Source organism: Neoarius graeffei, chromosome 20 (assembly GCF_027579695.1).
Source record: "Neoarius graeffei isolate fNeoGra1 chromosome 20, fNeoGra1.pri, whole genome shotgun sequence".
NCBI classification, from domain to species: domain Eukaryota; kingdom Metazoa; phylum Chordata; class Actinopteri; order Siluriformes; family Ariidae; genus Neoarius; species Neoarius graeffei.
In genome coordinates this window covers 28,716,178-28,730,391 of record NC_083588.1, presented here as the reverse complement: position 1 = coordinate 28,730,391, position 14,214 = coordinate 28,716,178, and the positions used below count along the sequence as shown (strand labels likewise).

General features: G+C 41.5%; 1 protein-coding gene across 8 annotated transcripts in view; it reads left to right on the top strand.

Annotated features, from left to right (window-relative positions):
- usp36 (ubiquitin specific peptidase 36) overlaps nt 1-14,214 on the top strand; it is a 188,759-nt gene that overhangs the window by 127,857 nt on the left and 46,688 nt on the right. The window lies entirely within an intron of this gene.

Below are 14,214 nucleotides of genomic sequence, written 5' to 3'. Positions count from 1 at the left end.
AATCATTTCCTTTACAATCGCCAGAAAAAGAAAAGGGGAAGAAAAACAGCGAGAGCTAGAAGACAAAATAAGGCAGCTTGAGCAGCAACACAAAAGAAACCCAACCTCAAGCTTATTGAATAATCTTAAAGAGGCACGCAGGGACCTAAACAGCTTAATTAATGAAAAAATAGAGGGCAATTTAAGGTTTATTAACAAAAAATACTACGAAAATGGTAATGGGGCGAGCAGGTTACTAGCATTAAGACTTAAAAAAAAAAACAATCATCTAATATAATACAGAAATTAAAGGATAACAATTCAACTCTCTCAAAACTGGATGAAATATATCAGTCCTTTGCAGAATTTAAGACCCTGTACAAAAATACAGATACTTGCACAAATGATGAGGAATTGGCACAATTTTTAAAAGACATCAAATTAAAAGAGCTACCTGAATCTATGGCAAGAGAATTGGATGAACCAATCACGGACCTGGAGATGCATCAGATAATCTCCACACTGAAAAACAATAAAAGCCCCGTCCCAGACGGGTATATTAACGAATTTTATAAAGTTTTTATAGAGATTATACCACCTTTATTACTACATGCTTACCATCATGCATTACAATCTGGAACTATGGTCCCCTCTTGGAGAGAGGCTACTGTAGTGGTAATACATAAAGATGGCAAAGGTTCCACCAAATGCTAATCATACAGGCCGATCTCGTTATTGAATACAGATTTACAAATTTTAACAGCTATTCTGGCGAGATGGGTCAATAAAATTACTACAGAAATTATCCATCCTGATCAGACGGTTCATAACATTAGAAGGTTGTTAAATTTAATGACGCACCCAAAAGTTAAAGAAGGGGAGTCAATGATACTATCCTTAGATGCCATGAAAGCATTTGATCGAGTATCCTGGCAATACCTATTTCAAACACTGAAATGATTCCAATTTGGCCCAAACTTCATCAAATGGATACAAACCTTATATTTGGATCCACAATCCGCAGTTAAGGTGAATGGGTTTCTCTCAGACCGCTTCACCCTAGAACGTGGGTGTAGACAAGGTTACTCACTATCTCCTTTGTTATTTGATATCAGTATCGAACCACTAGCACAGCTGATTAGGGATGACGATAATATAAAGGGGGTTATGATAAATGGAGAACAGCATAAAATTTCAATGTATGCAGATGACGTACTGCTGTATCTTAGAAAACCTATAACGACAATGCCATACTTAAAGGACATAATTTCCACGTATGGATACTTCTCGGGCTACAAGTTAAACGTGGACAAAACAATGGCCATGGATATAGGTGGCAACATCTCAGATACAACTAAATTGCAGAGTGGGTTTAAATGGCCAGTAGATGGCATTAAATATCTGGGCATTCATATACCACTTTCATTAGAAAAACTGTACGATTTCAATTACAAAAGTTTAATCCAAAACATTAGTAAGGACTTGGACCGATGGTCAATATTGCCCCCATCTCTACTGGGCCGCATCGAGAGTGTCCGTATGAATGTGGTGCCTAAATTACTATATCTGTTTCAAATGTTGCCTATTGACATCCCCAAAACTACATTTGACAAATTGGACAAACTAATCTCAATATTTATCTGGCAGAGAAGGTGACCAAGAATCAGACTAAAAATGTTAGTTATCTAAAGCAAAGGGAGGGCTCAAACTACCTAATCTGAGATTACTTTTGGGCTGCGCAACTAAAACCATTAATAATATGGATTCAGGACCTATCATGTACATGCTGGCTCGATATTGAAAAGAGTTTGTGAAAGACCTTTACAGGCCTTGCCATTCCTAGATGTCCATTCGAGTAAAATAAATATGGGGGAGTAGACCAAAATCACGTTAAAAATATGGAAGACAATAAAATCTACATTTGGCCTGTCTAAAACAATTTCAGCACTTACAAATATTGGATATATAAATGATTTTGTGCCCTCTAAATCAGATATAGGTTTCAGAAAATGGTCGAAGTATGGACTCGCATCAATTCCACGATGCTGGCAACTTTAAATCATTTGCACAGCTATTGGAGGAATTTAAGCTACCACAGATTTCTTCAGGTACTTATAGTTAAGGGATTTCTTATTAAAACACACAGACTGGGTCAAAGTTGCTAAACTAACGCTTATTGAAGAATTATTGATGAAAATACAAAGAAAGTGGGATAAGAAATTAATAAGCTATTGCTACCAAATATTCTTGGGCATGAATTTGAATAATACTGCACAGATTAAAGAGAGATGGGAAATTGAAATTAACTCCAACATATCACATGATGTGGGAAGAAATATGTACTGAAGTACATATGGTAACTAATTTGAATGTATGGAGGGAATTTAAATGGAAAGTAATCATGAGGTTCTTTCAGACACCTGAAATTATGGCTAAATTTAGCACTACACGCTCAAATAAATGCTGGAGAAACTGTGGCCCACACATTGGCAATCAGATCAACATACTTTGGTTATGCCCGAAACTGGAAACATTCTGGGAGGAAGTGTTTGAAACACTTAATAAAGTATTTGGTGGAAATATTACAATGGACCCAATGGTGGCTCTACTAGGTCTATTACCAAGAGGCATCAAAGGAAGAGCCAAAAAATATCTTTTACAGATACTGCTAGCAACAGCAATTAAATGCATTTACAGTAAGGTGGTTGAAGCCTGACCCTCCAACATAGAATATGTGGACGGAAAAAATAAAGGAAGTATATCAAATGGAACAAATAACATATTCCCTGAGACTTCAAAAAGATATATTCACTAGAAGGTGGAGCCCTGCCATGGGTATACTGCTTTAGTGAGGAACCCATACAGTATGAATCTGATCTATATTATTAATCTGACTTTTTTTTTTTTTTTAATTCTGTTTCCTTTATCTTTTGTTATATTCTATTTTGTTTTATATTTCTCTTTGTCATGAAAGTCTCTGTCTCCTTTGTTGTATCATAGTTACCATGTGTATTGAAAAACAGCAGTTATGACGAATATGATTCTGTATATATGATTTTTAATGAAACTGAAATAAAAACTAAGTTTAAAAAAAAAAAGACCCCACCCATCCGCATCATGGACTGTTCTCCCTGCTGCCCTCTGGCAAAAGGTTCCGCAGTATCCAGAGCAAAACAACCAGGTTCTGTAACAGCTGCTTCCACCAAGCCATCAGACTCCTGAACTGTTAAAAAAAAAAATCCTCTACCATCTACAGTGGATATAAAGTATACACACCCTGTTAAAATGAGGTTTTTCTGATGTTAAAAAAAAGAGACCACGATAAATAATTTCACATCTTTTCCCACCTTTAATGTGACCTATAACCTGTACAATTCAATTGAAAAATCTGTTAGGGGGAAACAAATAAATGTACAATAATCTGGTTGCATAAGTGTGCACACCCTTAAACTAATACTTTGTTGAAGCACCTTTTGATTTAATCACAGCATTCGGTCTTTTTGGGTAAAGACGTCCCTCCAAAATTGATGAAAAGATAAGTCGAAAACTGGTCAGGGAGGCTGTCAAGAGGCCTACAGCAACACTGAAGGAGCTGCAGGAATTTCTGGCAAGTACTGGTTACTACATGTGACGACAATCTCCCATATTCTCCGTTTGTCTGGACTATATGGTAGGGTCGCAAGACGGAAGCCTTTTCTTACAAAGAAAAACATCCAGGCCCGGTTAAATTTTGCCAAAAAAAATTGCATTGACTCTCCCAAAAGCATGTGGGAAAATGTGTTGTGATCTGATGAAACCAAGGTTGAACTTTTTGGCCACAATTCCAAAAGGTATGTTTGGTGCAAAAATAACACTGCACATCACCAAAAGAACATCATACCCATGGTGAAGCATGGTTGTGGCATCATGTTTTGGGGTGTTTTTTCTTCAGTTGGAACAGGGGCTTTAGTCAAGGTGGAGGGAATTATGAACAGTTCTAAATACCAGTCAATTTTGGCCCAAAACTTTCAGGTATCCATTAGAAAGATGAAGAGGACTTTCATCTTTCAGCATGACAATGGGGGTAGCACGGTGGTGTAGTGGTTAGCGCTGTTGCCTCACAGCAAGAAGGTCCGGGTTCGAGCCCCGTGGCCGGCGAGGGCCTTTCTGTGCGGAGTTTGCATGTTCTCCCTGTGTCCGCGTGGGTTTCCTCTGGGTGCTTCGGTTTCCCCCAAAGACATGCAGGTTAGGCTAATTGGTGGCTCTAAATTGACCGTGAGTGTGAATGGTTGTTTGTCTCTGTGTCAGCAGACTTTTTGCAGTCCAGGTTCAGCAAGGCCTTGTGAACTTGGTAAGTGGAAATAGTGGAAAAGCTGAAGCTATTTACAGAAGCTATTTCCAACTTGAGGTGGTAACTGCAGTATCCCTAATATTTACCAGGAGACCAGACTGAGTGATTATTCCTGCATTGATGAAATGCTTATTAAAAGCATCTACTATGTTTTGTTTACCCTTGATTTCACTTTGATTTATTTTTAGAAATCCAGGAAGAGTTAAGGCAGCATGGTGGTGTAGTTGTTAGCGCTGTTGCCTCACAGCTAGGGTTGGGCGGTATTACGGTAAGAAGGTATCCCGAGGTATCCAAAAGTACCAACGGTATCGGTCTCATTACCGTCATTTAAAAAAAATATATAATATCTAAATAAATATGGAGTACATGAGGTCATAATATAAAATAATAAATTGAAGATCATCCCGAATAACTGTGAGATCATATTTTCACTAATTCTATCAATTTCCTAAAGAAGTTCTCATCGCGTGCAGGGTTGTTTATGTCGTTACCATGGCAACCCTGCGTGACATTTGGAGTCTGACAGAAAGCTTCGCAAGAGACTGAGACCGGGGGGGTCATGGCTCAGATGGCTAAGGCACCGTACCATAAATCCAGGGACCTGGGTTCGATCCCGACCCGAGGTTATTTCCCGACCCCATCTCTCTCTCCCCCGCTCATTTCCTGTCTCTCTATACTGTCCTATCTTAAAAAAAAAAAAAGAGACCGAGACCACGGTTGAAAGATGGCAAGTCAAGATAACAAGTTAGTGGCAAAAAAAAAATACAACATCGGCAGTGTGGCAGTATTTTGGTTTCAAACCAAACGAAAAATCTAATATGTCCCCTAAGGCACACCATAGCCTGGGGTACTCCACTTCCACGAGATCTCTCCAACGAGTTGTGTTTTGAGTAGGTTACATGAGTAACAACAAGGTAAAATAATATAACGTATGACATTTGGGATGTGGGTAATAAACGTTTGAAATGTCATCTACTGAAGAAACGGAAGAAAACATCGTAGCGTAAACTGTTAGGTTTCTGGTGGGAATTAGCAATGCGCTTGCTATCTTTGTTGGGTGTGTTAAACCGTATGGATTTAAGTGGAATAATTGTAAGGAGTTATGTGATCAAGACAACGTTTTAAGCAAGGTAAGGCCATTTGATTATTAATTTCCCCGCCATGGCATGACGTGGGCCCATATGATTTTGCCTTGTGCAGCTATCACGCATTTGAATTAGGTTCGCCTCATTTGCGCTGAAGAATATGGTTTATCGCGCAGTCTAAACGGACTTGGGTGTTGGTTGATTCTTTTTCTTTTTTTTATTTCCCATGCTTGAAAGGGTATGATCCTGCTCATCGTGTACTTTTTTTTGATGGAGTAGGTGAAATAGTGCTGCAAATGGCGTTTCAACGCAGACGTGTAAACGACAGTTGAATGCTATTTTCAAGATGAAGGAAGAGTTGCGTGATGCTTTGAAATATCTCTTAATCCATTCATCAATGCACAAAATTCGCTTTGCTGCTTAATCCATACCACAATGCACACAATTCGCTATGCTGCTTTTAAATAGTACATTTGAGGCATAGGCGCACGTTACACAGTAGGCCGAAACAAAATATTATTTTTTTCTCGGTAATACCGTATACCCCGGGAAAACACAGAGACAGTTTAAAGGTATCAAAATTTGGATACCGCCCAACCCTACTCACAGCAAGAAGGTCCGGGTTCAAGCCCCGTGGCCGACGAGGGCCTTTCTGTGCAGAGTTTGCACGTTGTCCACGTGGGTTTGCTCCGTTTTCCCCCACAGTCCAAAGACATGCAGGTTAGGTTAACTGGTGACTCTAAATTGACCGCAGGTGTGAATGGTTGTCTGTGTCTATGTGTCAGCCCTGTGATGACCTGGCGACTTGTCCAGGGTGTACCCCGCCTTTCGCCCGTAGTCAGCTGGGATAGGCTCCTGACCCTGTAGAACAGGATAAAGCGGCTAGAGATGAGATGAGCATGACAATGACCCCAAGCATACATCGAAATCAACAAAAGAATTGCTTCACCAGAAGAAAATTTAAAGTTTTGGAATGGCCTAGTCAGAGCCCAGACCTAAATCCAATTGAAAATCTGTGGGGTGACTGGAAGAGGGCTGTGCACAAGATATGCCCTTGCAATCTGACAGATTTGGAGTGCTTTTGCAAAGAAGAGTGGGCAAATATTGCCAAGTCTAGATTAGGGATGGCGAAAACTTAAAAAAAAAAATCTTGACCGACCACAGAGCCTCATTAGCTGGTTAAAGTCGGTTAACCTATGAGTTTAAACAGGGATGCAAACGGCGCGCCTTTTGGCAGATGCCGCCTTTTTCACGGCTGAATCGTGCAGATCAGATTTTTTTTGGGGGGGGGGGTTGGAGTGTTTGAATAATTTCATCAGAGTAAATTCTGTATTAAAATTACTAAATAAGCAAATACCGTTACAGTCCATGAAACATAGGAAGTATGAGAAGAAAACAGTAAATCAGAAAGCTGCGTTTCTGATGTACTGTTTTCTTCTCATACTTCCTATGTTTCATGGACTGTAACGGCATTTGCTTATTTAGTAATTTTAATACAGAATTTACTCTGATGAAATTATTCAGACACTCCAACGCCCCCCCCCCCCCCCCCCCCCCAAAAAAAAAATCGAATCTGCACGATTCAGCCATGAAAAAGTCGGCATCTGTGCCTTTAGTTTGTGTGGAGAGATATGATCTGCAATAACATGCATTGTTGGCTACAGACCGAAACATACTTTCAGAATGCACTGGCCAAGGCAGGACTAAACTTGATGTGCCTTCTAATAATAATTTAAAAAAAAAAAACAGAATAGTAATTTGTAAGCTAAAAAGCCTGTCTCTACACTTTTCTTTCGCCGAGTGGCAGCTGTCTTCAACTGGGGCGGGAGGGCGGGACATGACTGAATGGGTGTTTCTGATTTGTCAGCTGTCTTCAACTGGGGCAGGACATGACTGAATGGGTGTTTCTGATTTGTCAGCTGTCTTCAGCTGGGGCGGGACATGACTGAATGGGTGTTTCTGATTTGTCGGCTGTCTTCAGCTGGGGCGGGACATGACTGAATGGGTGTTTCTGATTTGTCAGCTGTCTTCAACTGGGGCAGGAGGGCGGGACATGACTGAATGGGTGTTTCTGATTTGTCAGCTGTCGTCCTTACACCGCATGGCATGCCCCAAGCGTTTACAACACAGAATTCCAGGTTCTCCGCTCAAATCGGCAACTTCAAAATGATTTTTTTTTTTTTTTTAACTGACAACCAAAAAAAATTAACCGGTTGACGTTGATTTGGTCAACCATTGGTCAAATGGTCATCGGTTAACATCCCTAGTCTAGATGTGGCAGGCTGATACTCCTACCCAAAAAGACTGAATGCTGTAATTAAATCAAAAGGTGCTTCACCAATGTGCGCATGCAGCCTGCAACAAATGCTCCTGATCCTTTTTATCGGTTTTTTTTTTTCAACTTGTGTGGTTTTTTTTTTTTAATACCGTTACCAGAACACTGTAATCAAGCCACTATGAGGGTTGCAAGAGTTTTTTTCTTCTCGCAGTCGCAAAACTCTTTTTCAGTGCAGCCACGCAACAACTCCACACCGCCCGCATTGTTTACACCAGGGATCAGCTGATTGAACTGAAGTGGGCTGCTCTAGCGATAAGACCGGAAGAGATCCCTGCGAAAATTTGGCAGAAAACACACAGAGGATGCAGAGGAAATAAGAAGCTATGGAGGAAGAGGGTGGCTTTGAGACAATGGAAGCTTATTGAAAAATCTTATAAGCCGTGTCTCCCCTCTATCATCATGGAGAACGTGAGGTCCCTCAGGAATAAAATGGATGAGCTGACGGCACTGGCCCAGAGTCAGACGGAGTATCGGGAGTGCAGTTTAATGTGCTTCGTGGAGACGTGGCTGCACTGGGATGTTCCTGACGACAACACTACAATCAAGGGCTTCCACACGGTGCGTGCGGACAGACTGCGCCAGGAGTGGTAAGCGCAAAGGGGGAGGGCTTGCCATTCTTGTGAACAACCGGTGGTGTAACCCAGCTCACATCACCGTGAAGGAGCGCATCTGCAGCCCGGATGTTGAACTGTGTGCTGTCGGACTTCGTCCATATTATCTGCCCAAGGAGTTTTCTAATGTTATCATGGTGGCTGTTTATGCCCCCCCCCAGCCTGCACACTGCTTGTGACACAATTCACTCTGCAATAGCCCGGCTACAGACTCAACACCCGAGTGTATTCATTGCTATCTCAGGTGACTTTTTAATCATGTTAAATTGGACAAAACACTTTCACCCAGTTTGTGAACTGTCCTACCAGAGAGGGAAGAACAATAGAGCTGCTGTATGCTAATGTTAAAGAGGCTTACAGCTCCCCCCCCCCCCCCCACTGGGCAGGTCAGACCACAACCTAATTCACCTCTCCCCCTGCCATGTGCCTCTGGTGAAGAGACTGCTCACCACATCAAAGATAGTGAGGAGATGGACAGATGAGGCCAATGAGACACTGCAGGGATGCTTCGAGGTGACAGACTGGAAGATGCTGTGTGAGCCCCACGGAGACGACATTGATGGGCTCACAGAGTGCATCACGGGATACATCAACTTCTGTGTGGACACCATTGTCCCAGCTAGGACTGTCAGCTGTTACCCCAACAACAAGCCGTGGGTAACGAAGGACATCAAAGCCCTCTTAAATGAGAAGAGTGCTTTCAGACCTGGCAACAAGGAGGAGGCGTGAGGAGTACAGTGTGAACTGAGAGCAAGGATAAGTACAGGAGGAAATTGGAGTGGAAACTGCAACAGAACAACATGAGAGAGGTGTGGAGTGGAATGAAGACCATCACTGGTTACAAGCCAACCAACAGTGAAGGAGTGGATGGTAATGTGGAAAGGGTGAATGAGCTGAATATCTACTTTAACAGATTTGATGGCATGACCCCAACCAACCACCACCACTCTTCTGCGGGATGGCTACAACCACACACTTTACATTCTCTCCCCTCCCCTGCCTCTTCTTGCCCAACCTCATCCTCATTTCATGACTTCGCTTGCACCTCCTCAACAGACCCCCTGGCTGAGCACCCCCCCTCCAAGAAACACCTTCATCCCTCCCCCACCCGTCACCCCCACACTGATCATCAGCGAGGAGCAAGTGAGAAGATGGCTGAAGAGACTCCATGCAGGAAAATCAGCAGGCCCGCATGGTGTTAGCCCCAGGGCCCTGAAGACCTGTGCCCTCCAGCTAAGTGGAGTACTTCAGCATGTCTTCAACATGAGCTTGGGTCTTCAGAGGGTCCCCGTGCTGTGGAAGACATGCCTCGTCCCTGTACCAAAGAAGCCGTGTCCCAGCGACTTCAAAGACTACAGGCCCGTGGCATTGACGCCATACATTATGAAGACCCTGGAGAGACTCATCCTGGAGCAGATCCGGCCTATGGTCCAACCACTTCTTGACCCCCTTCAGTTCGCCTACCAGCCTGGTCTTGGAGTAGAGGACGCAATCATCTATCTGCTCAACAAAGTCTACGGACACCTGGACAAACTAGCCAGCACTGTGAGGGTCATGTTTTTTTTATTTCTCCAGTGCTTTTGACGCCATCCGGCCGGCTCTGCTGGGTGAGAAGTTGACAGCGATGCAGGTGGATGCCCCACTGGTGTCCTGGATTGTAGATTATTTGACTGGCAGACCACAGTATGTGCGCTTGCAGGGCTGTGTGTCAGACAGAGTGATCAGCAATACCGGGGCTCCACAAAGGACTGTACTTTCTCCTTTCCTTTTCTCTCTCTACACCACTGATTTCAACTACTGCACGGAGACCTGCCACCTCTAGAAATTTTCTAATGACACTGCAGTGGTTGGACGTATTACTGGTGGTGATGAGAGCGAGTACAGGATGGTGGTGGACAACTTTGTCACGTGGAGCAGGAAGAACCACCTACAGCTCAACGTGATGAAGACGAAAGAACTGGTGGTCGATCTGAAGAGAATCAGGGCTCCGGTGAACCCTGTTAACATCCAAGGGGTCAGTGTGGACGTGGTGGAGGAATACAAGTACCTGGGGGGTGTACTTGGACAATAAACTGGACTGGTCCAAAAACGTGGACACTGTATACAAAGGGCCAGAGCCATCTCGATTTTCTGAGACAGCTGAGGTCTTTCAACATCTGCCGAACGATGCTGCGGATGTTCTATGAGTTCTATGGCCAGCGCCATCCTGTACGCTGTCGTCTGCTGGGGCAGCGGCTTGAGGGTGAAGGACACTAACAGACTCAATAAGATCATCAGGAAGGCCGGCCATGTTGTAGGCGTGGAACTGGACTCTCTGACCGTGGTATTGGAGAAGAGAAGACTGTTCTTCCCACCCTCTACATGAGGAGCTGATCAGCCACAGGAGCACATTCAGTAAACGGCTGATTCTTCCACGCTGCACAACTGAGAGAGACAGGAAATCATTCCTACCTGTTGCTGTCAATCTGTACAATGCCACTGTATGACTGTGGTACACTTCTTACCATGTATCCTGAACTCAGGTGCAATATAGGAATCATTGTATATAAAATCACTTCATTTTGCTTTTACTCAAGTTATTGAACTTTATTTAAAAATGTATTTATTCTTTTTTTAAAGACTATTTTATCTTCTATTTTCAGACATGTTTACTTCCTTGATTCAGGAGCTTGGTTGCAAATTTTGAATTTTCCTCCGGGGATTAATAAAGTAATTCTGATTTCTGATTCAACAAAGTATTATTTTAAGTGTGTTCACACTTATGCAACCAGCTTATTGTACATTTTTGTTTTTTTGTGTCCCCCCCCCCCCCAACAGATTTGTTTGTCAATTGAATTGTACAGGTTATAGATCACATTAAAGGCGGGGAAAGTTTTAAAATTATTTATCATGGTCTCAGGTTTTTCTGATGTAAAAAAAAAAAAATTTAATGGGGCATGTACACTTTTTATATCCACTGTATGTATCTGGACAAGAATCTCACTATCCGGAATATGTGGAATATCCTACATACTGCTATAAATCCTTTATTGTGCAATATATTTTTTATATATATAAAATATATATATATATATATATATATATATATATATATATATATATATATATATATATATATACACACACACACACACTGGAGATCAAAATTAGAGAACAACTTATAAAAACTTGAATAATTTTGAAATAATACCATCTTCACTGCTCAACAGTTAAATGACATTTTATTGTGTCCATATCATGGTTCAACAACATTTTTTTCACAAAATGACTAAAGGCATTTCACAAAAAAAAATATTTTTCAGAAAACGCACTGATCAAAATTAGAGAACACACTGATCAAAATTAGAGAACACACTGATCAAAATTAGAGAACAACAATCTGGAACAAAAATCTGAAGGTTACAACAGTCAGCAATTAGTAAGAAGTGTACAGGCCTCTGCTGTGAATGACTTCAGCACATCTGCGGCCACAGGATAGCACTAGTCTCTCACACTGCTCTGGTGTGATTTTGGTCCATTCTTCTTCCAGCCTCCTCCACAGTTCGGTGATTGTAGAGGGTTTCTTGACCATAACTTTGTCACCAAGGATTTTCCAGAGGTTCTCTATTGGGTTGAGATCAGGACTCTGGGCAGGCCATGCCATTAATTCAATGTTTTCACCTTCAAGGAAATTCTTTACCCGTTTTGCTGTGTGACATGGAGCATTGTCCTGCATAAAGACTGCAGGCTGATTGGGCGATGAACGCAAGTAAGGAACCATGTGCTGTTGAAGGTTCTGATACACATTTGCATTCACTCGGCCATGTAGCTGTACAAGAGGCCCAACTCCCGCAGCAGAAAACATGCCCCAAACCATGACACTTCCTCCTCCACCTTTCACTGACTTCTTTACACACTTTGGGTTTAGTCTTTCTCCAATGTGTCGCCGAACATAATGCTTCCCATCAGACCCAAATAAATTAAATTTGCTTTCATCACTGAAGTGAACCCTGGACCAGTTCTCCTCTGTCCACACAACATGCTCCTCAGCAAAGCTCAGTCTAGCTTTTTGATTTTTTTTGCTAATGAGAGGTTTGGTCACTGCAGTGTGGGCCTTCAGTCCAAATGCTCTTAAACGGCGAGCCACTGTATGGCGAGACAGATCCTTACCATGTTCAGCACTGAACTGGCGAGCAATTCCACCTGCAGTATGGAAACGATTACCCATTGACATCCTTCGCAGTGACCTGTCCTCTCTTGCATTTGTCTTCCGTGGACGACCAGCCTTCTTGGGCGACTTGAATGAGTTTGTAGTTTTGTAAAGATTCAATATTCTTGAAATCACAGATTTGGAACGATCAACTTGTCTTGCTATGGCTGATAGGGTCATCCCTTTGGTTTTCATCTGGACAACCTGCTGCCGGAGGCTTTCAGTCACTTTAGAACGACCCACCATCTTGCAAAGTCAATGAAACTGGCAGTTAGAATGCCACTTAAATAGGGGTTGACTGATAATCAAGGAAATTAGCACCATGTGCTAGATTAGCACCATTAAGTGGGAGGCACCTGAAAGTGTTCTCTAATTTTGATCAGTGCATTTTTTGCAAAATGCAGGTTTTTTGTTGAAATGCGTTATCCATTTGTGAAAAAGTGTTGTTGTAGCATGGTATAGACACAACAAAATGTCCTTAAACTGTTGAGCAGTGAAGATGGTATTATTTCAAAATTATTCAAGTTTTTATAAGTTGTTCTCTAATTTTGATCTCCAGTGTGTGTGTGTGTGTGTATATATATATATATATATACATATATATATATATATATATATATATAGCATAGTTAGTATATTTTATTCAAGGGTTTTTTTGTTTGTTTTAATTTAAATTGCCATCGTAATATTTGATATTTGTTTACCAGACTATGTTATATGTGCATTCTGAATGTACAGATGAATGGACTACACTGCGAATACACATAGTATGTTGTCGGTCTCTCTATCGATCTATCTATCGATCGCCAACTAATCATTGAGCATCCATTTAAAAAGGGCTTCCATGAAATCTGCATGGCAAAATTCTAGTTTATTCTAGAAGTTTTGAACACTTGGGAATCAGTAAAGCAGCTGGAGGCTAATTTCCCATTCATTTCATTTGATTCCATTTCAATGCAGTTCCGTCTTTTTAACATCGAAACATGAAAATGAGTGCAGTCAGTAGTTTACATTCAAGATGTCAATAAGCTATAAACTTGTGTGGCATTAAAAACTTTGGTTTCAACAGGAATATTTTTAAAATTCAACTTCCATACATTTCATTCATTCCCAGTATATTTAAGTATATTCCAGTGTGTTTTGTTTGATGTTTTAACATGTAGCATACAGTAGAATTAACATTTAATGAAAATAAGTGCATTCAGTATCAGAACTTGCCTTTCCTCACCATTCAAAAACTGTGGCAATAAAAAGTGTGAGGTTCAGTGAACAGAGCTGTGAGCAAACTAAACTTCCCAAAACAAGTAGGCTTTTTTCCACTTTTTCTGAAAGCTTTGACTCTTGATCAACTTTCCTTTTCTTTGACACTTGACAGCAAGAAGCTAGCTCACGATCTTTTAGTCATGAACGACAAGCTGTTTACTTGAAATAGGTTGTTGTCACCTGGTGGATGGATGACTAATTGCATTTCGTGGTTGATGCGAAGAATGTAGACTCTGGTTGACATGCAGGCCATTTTGAATCTTTGCGCGGACTGTATGTTTGGCACCCCTGTGTTAACTGAAAGAAAGAAAAGAAAGCACAACTTTATTCATCACACACGAAATTCCTCTCTGCATTTAACCCATCTGAAGCAATGAGCACACACACGTGAGCAATGAGCATATACATGTACCCAGAGC